The sequence below is a fragment of the Chlorocebus sabaeus genome, chromosome 8, assembly GCF_047675955.1.
Source record: "Chlorocebus sabaeus isolate Y175 chromosome 8, mChlSab1.0.hap1, whole genome shotgun sequence".
Classification (NCBI taxonomy): Eukaryota; Metazoa; Chordata; class Mammalia; order Primates; family Cercopithecidae; genus Chlorocebus; species Chlorocebus sabaeus.
The window spans coordinates 127,027,498-127,034,328 of NC_132911.1; positions in this window are offsets into that span (position 1 = coordinate 127,027,498).

The window sequence follows — 6,831 nt, forward strand, 5'->3', positions numbered from 1 at the left end:
CCAGGCTGGTCTTGAACTCCTGATCTAAAGCGATCCGCCCACCTCGTCCTCCCAAAGTGCTGGGATTATAGGAGTGAGCCACTGCGCCCGGTGCAACTACCAATTTTTAACCACTGTGCATTCCTGGCACTGTGTTAAGCACATTTTCTCTTTTCGGCTAACGACCACCTTGTGAAAGCCACAGTGATTCCCATTTTGCAAATCCTATTTTGAAGATATTGGAGTTTGGAGAGGTTAAGTAACTTGTTAAGTTTCAGTCATTACGTGGCTGAAAGTTGGGAAATACAGAAATGAGTTCGTACTCTCCGTGCTTCCGGACAAGAGACACTACCATCAATAACAAAAGACCGGAGTCATTCATGCATTTATGAAAGAAAAAACACAGAAATATACCGTGGGAGGCTGGATCAGGGAGCATTCTTTCGACCCTGGAGAACACCAAATCTCAAAATTCTAAGACTAACATTTACTACAATTCTTTTTTTTTTTTTTTTTTTTTTTTTTGAGAAGGAGTCTTGCTCTGTCGCCCAGGCTGGGGTGCAGTGGCCGGATCTCAGCTCACTGCAAGCTCCGCCTCCCGGGTTTACGCCATTCTCCTGCCTCAGCCTCCCGAGTAGCTGGGACTACAGGCGCCCGCCACTGCGCCCGGCTAATTTTTTCTATTTTTAGTAGAGACGGGGTTTCACCATGGTCTCGATCTCCTGACCTTGTGATCCGCCCGCCTCGGCCTCCCAAAGTGCTGGGATTACAGGCGTGAGCCACCGCGCCTGGCCCGGCCTACAATTCTTATACTTTAGCCTCTAGAAAGCAGAGATTGTTGACAAAATATTGGCCAGTATCGTACAGCACAATATTGTGCCATATTACACGGTAGGTAATAAACATACAGGTTTTCCCTATTTTTTTCCTATTCCTCTTCACTCTCACCAGTTTCTCTTACACTATTTATCTGTCTTTCAGAGTTCTTTTTTAAAATTTTATTTTATTTGTTTATTTCTGAGACAGGGCCTCGTTCTGTCGCCCAGGTCGGAGTGCAGAAGCGCGATTTCGACTCATTACATCCTCAACCTCCTGGGCTCAAGTCATCCTCCCACCTCAGCCTCCCGCGGGTCACCACACGCAGCTATTTTTTTTTATTTTCAGTAGAGAGGGGTTCCTTCATGTTGACCAGGTTCATCCGTCTTTCTTCAACCCAACTTTTTCCTCCACAAACTCACCTAATCCACTCCCCTAGGTGTCAGAATCCATCTCTCTGCTAATTATTGCCAAAATCTAGAACCAGCTCATTTATCCAGCAGCCTGGGGTGGGAGGCTCCACCTGAACAGCCTCCAGGTATTAGCTACTGATGAATTAATTCATCAAGATCCGTTTAAAAAATTTTTCTGGCCCGGAGTGGTGGCTCACGCCTGTAATCCTAGCACTTTGGGAGGCTGAGGCCGGCGGATCACCCGAGGTCGGGAGTTTGAGACCAGCCTGGAAAACATGGAGAAACCCCTTCTCTACTAAAAATACAAAATTAGCAGGGTGTGGTGGCGCATGCCTGTAATCCCAGCTACTTCGGAGGTTGAGGCAGGAGAATCCCTTGAACTCGGTGGGTGGAGATTGCGGTGAGCCGAGATCACACCATTGCACTCCAGCCTGGGCAACCAGAGCGAAACTCCGTCTCAAATAAAAAGAAAAAACAAAAACAAAAAAAACATATTTCTGCTGAAACAGGAAGTGTTAGGGTGCTTACGGATAAAAGGTAGTTCTTTGCCCTTTAGACTCAGGATTCCTGGGCTCGGGTGTTTCCAGCCTTTTTACCACTAATGACCCTTTCAGTTTCTCCCTGAAAGTTGTGGAGGATTTCTGTATAAAACTGCATTTATTAACTAATAATTATTTTATTTTTCCTTTAAAAAATAGAATCCAGATCCTATATAACAGCCAATCCAAACTTCTACCCAGCCTAAGTCTACCAGCATTGCCTCACTGTACATTAGAATTCCACTTGAAAGCAAAGCAGCAGCTGTTAGGGCCCTGGGAAGCCTGAAGAAAGGTAAAATATGATTAGCATCGGACCTCTGGCAATAATGAAAACACTTCAAAGACTCCTATCACTACTGAGGACCCGGGGTCTGGGACCCCAAGTTACACACCTCTGCCTCATTTGATAGAGAGGCGCTAGGGTAATGTCATTTTAAAAAAGTAAACCAATAAAATAGAAGGGCATTATATGCTCTGTAACTGTTAAATCCACCTCATACACTAAGGAAATGCCAAGTGTTAGGCAGTGTTAGGAAACTAGAATTCTGCAAGTATCTAAAATTGTGTGGTTGCGATTAAAACCTGTTTCTGTAGACTTTTATCTATAAAAATCTGATTTTTGATTGAGGTGACTGAGTTCCCTATCACAAGGTAACCACCACCTCCTCCAGGCAGCCATCCTTCTTTCCTGTAATTCTTCCATGCTTCTATCTATCCACGGTGGCATTTAGCACTCTGTGGACTGTTGGAGGTTAGAGGTGGTGTCTTTTTCAATCTTGTCAACTCAGCCCCCAGTCAGGGATTAGCTCAGACCACTGCAATAAATGTGTTTGATTTATGGAGATCCAAATCCTGTTGAATGGATGGGTGAATGGGTAAATAAAAGAAAGGAGCTGGGAAAGGTGGCTCATGCCTGTAATCCCAGCACTTTTTGGGAGGCTGAGGCGGGCAAATCACCTGAGATAGGGAGTTCAAGACCAGTGTGACCAACATGGAGAAACCTTGTCTCTACTAAAAATACAAAATTAGCCAGGCGTGGTGGCGCATGCCTGTAATCCCAGCTTCTTGGGAGGCTTAGGCAGATAATCGCTTGAACCCGGGAGGAGGTTGTGGTGAGCTGAGATCGCACCATTGCACTCCAGCCTAGGCAACAAGAGCGAAACGACGTCTCAAAAAAAGAGAGAGCGAGAACCAGGAAATGGCAAAAGGAGCAGAAGAGCACTTCTCAGTTCTAAGTCAGAAGTTCATGTCCTATCTACAAGTAGGGGAGGGAAAGAACCAACATTTACTGAGCATCTATAATGAGGTCATGCTATGGGCACCCTATTATTTTTATTTATTCTCATAATCTCTCTGAGTTTAGATGTTATTATTCCCATTTTTACAGATAAGGAAATATTAATAGGATCTGAGCGGTAACTTGTCCAAAGTCCCAGGTAGTGAGTAGATCAGTTCAAAGTCAACTTTATTTGACATGTTGTTAAATATCCCCCCAAAACAAAATGGCAGAGCTTCATGAAGACGTGGAGAACCATGTCTGTCACTGGCTGGTTCTGCCTGCCCCATATTCTAGCGCCTTAGGTACTCTCATTTCTTCTGTGTGTCTAGGCAGAGTGACTTCTCTGCCTTGTTTGTACACATCCCAAACACGGCCTCTCCAGCTTGGGCTTACCACAGAGCTACATTAATTAAAACAATGTGGTACTGGCATAAGGATAGAAATATCAACCAATGGAACAGAACTAACAGTTCAGAGGTAAACCTTCACACATTTATAGCCAATTGGTTTTTGACAAGGGTCCCAAGTCCATTCAATGGGGGAAAGAATAATTGCTTCAACAGATGATGCTGGGACAACTGGATTACCACATGCAAAAGAATGAAGTTGGACCCCTGTCTCACACCATATTAAGAAATTAACTCAAAATGGATTAATGACCTAAATATAAGAGCTAAAATCATAAAACCCTTAGAAGAAAATTATTCATGACCTTGAATTTGGTAATTTTTTTTTTTTTTTCTGAGACAGAGTCTCGGTTTATCACCCAGGCTGGAGTGCAGTGGAGATCTCAGCTCACTGCAACCTCCACCTCCTGGGTTCAAGTGATTCTCCTGCCTTAGCCTACTGAGTAGCTGGGATTACAGGAGTGTGCCATCATATCCAGCTAATTTTTTTGTATTTGTAGAGATGGGGTTTTGCCATGTTGGCCAGGCTTGTCTTGAACTCCTGACCTCAGGTGATCCACCTGCCTTGGCCTCCCAAAGCGTTGGGACTATAGGTATGAGCCACCGCGCCCAGCCTGGTAATAGATTCTTAGATATGACACCAAAAGCACACAAGCAACAACAACAAAAATAGATAAACTGGGCTCCAGAAAACTTAAAACTTTTTGTGTATCAAAGGACATTATCAAGAAAATGAAAATACAGCCTACAGAATGAGAAAAATACAGTTAATTCTCATTATTCAGTTATTACATTCTATAAAGTCACACTGAATTAGCAAATCCTGAATACACGCTCCGAGGGTTAGGGTCCTGCAAGCCTCTGGTCACAATATATTTATCAAACAATCAAAACATCACCATGTTTTGTATTTTTCTGTTTAAAGACCCCTTTTTTTTTGAGACAGAGTCTCGCTCTGTTGCCCAAGCTGGAGTGCAGTGGCTCGATCTTGGCTCACAGAAAGCTCTACCTCCCTGTTTCTCGCCATTCTCCTGCCTCAGCCTCCTGAGTAGCTGGGACTACAGGTGCCCACTACCACGCCCAGCTAATTTTTTTGTAACTTTTTAGTAGAGACGGGTTTTCACCGTGTTAGCCAGGATGGTCTCGATATCCTGACCTCGTGATCCACCAGCCTCGGCCTCCCAAAGTGCTTGGATTACAGGCATAAGCCACCGCGCCCAGCCTAAAGACACCTAATTTAATACTGTTGATTCATTAACACTGAACTCATGACCAACAGCACTGTAACTCATGCCTGAATGAAGCTTATCTAACACATGTTTTCTCCATAGGGCACATGACAGCCTTCTAATATTTAGAAACACTGACAGCACTTCAGCACTACACTTGGTACCATTTTAAACTGCAGAAAGCAGAAAAATATGGAAAACACAGCAATAAATAGACTACAAAAAGGATGCTTTTTAATTCCTATGTACACACACACACACACTCAGGTCTCTACAGTATGAGACCTGAAACAAGGCAAAAGCATCTCTTTGGTTGACCTTTGCTGGGAACATGTGCATTGAGCAACACAATGTTTTTTTCCATTCTGTATATGTGCAGGAATGACCAAGAAAGTACTATGAGTACTGATTTGGGGGTTACAAATACATTTTAATGTGTAGGCAAATTTGCATATACAGAATCCATGATGAGGATCAACTTATTTGCAAATTGTAATACAGACAGTCCCCAAATGATGATGAACTTAAGATGGATTTACTAACACATAATCCCATGGTAACCTAACCCCATGGTAAACTGAGGAACACGTGGATTTATAATTTATGATTGTGGCTGGGTGCAGTGGCTCATGCCTGTAATCCCAGCACTTTGGGAGGCCAAGGTGGGTGGATTACCTGAGGTCAGGAGTTTGAGACCAGTCTGGCCAACATGGTGAAACCCCGTCACTACTGAAATATAAAAATTAGCTGGGCATGGTGGCGGGCACCTGTAATCCCAGATACTTGGGAGGCTGAGGCATGAGAATCGCTTGAAACCAGGAGGCAGAGGTTGCACTCCAGCCTGGGTGACAGAGTGAGACTCCGTCTCGAAAAATAATAATAATTTATGATAGTTCAAGTTTATGGTGAGTTCATCAGGGTATTAAATGCATTTTCAACTTATAAAAATTTTAACTTACAATGGGTTTATCAGGACGAACTCCATTCTAAGTCAAGAAGCATCTGTATCTGATAAAGCTGTAACATCCAGAACATATAAAGAGCTAAAACTGAATGACAAAAAGGCAACCCAATTAAAAACTGGGCAAAGGATTGAACAGACTTTCAATATATTCAAAGGAAGATATATAAATAATTATGTGAAAAGATGTGGTTTTGATTTGCATTTTCCTAATGACATTATCATTCTTCATTAGGGAAATGCAAATCAAAACCACAATGAGACACTACTTTATACTTACTAGGATGGCTATATATTTTTTTTATTTTTAGAAATGGGGTCTCACTGTATTGCTCTCACTGGCCTCAAACACCTAGGCTCAAGTGATCCTCCCACCTCAGCCTCCCTGGTAGCTGGGACTACAGACACAGACCATCACACTGGGCTTGACTTTTTAAAACTGAAAACGAAAGGTGTTGGCAAAAATGTGGAGACACTGGAATGCTTGTATATTGCTAGTGGAATGTAAAATGGTACAGATGCTTCAGAGAACATCCCGGCACTGTGGAAGAGTTTGGTGGTTCCTCAACAAATTAAACACAGAATACCACATGATTCAGGAATACTACTCCTTGATATACTCAAAAGAACTGAAAACGGGTACTCAGATCCTTGTATGCCAATGTTCACTGCAGCATTATTCACAATTGCCAAAAGGTGGGAAAAAAACAAGTTTCCATCAACAGATACATGGATAAACAAAATGTGTGTGGGGGGAAGTGCCTATGTGTATAGACACACACACACACATACATAATAAAACATAATTCAGCCATGAAAAGAAACAAAGTCTTGATATATGCTACAACATGGATGAACCTTGAAAACTGTAAGTGAAATAAGCCAGACACAAAAGGGCAAATATTGTAGGATTCTACTTCTTTGAAATATCAAGAATACACAAATTCATAGAGACAAAAAGTAGATTAGAGGTTACCAGGGGCTGGAAGGAAAGGGGAGTTATTGCTTAATGGTTCCGAGTTTCTGTTTGGAGTGATGAAAAACTTTTGGAAATAGTGGTGAAGGAGGTACAGCATTGTGAATATAATTAATGCCATGAATTTATACTTAAAAACTGGTATAATGGCAAATAGTATGTGATATATGCTTTACCACAATGTTTTAAAAATTGACTTCGTTAATAAAATGAAAAAAAGGTCACTGTAAAC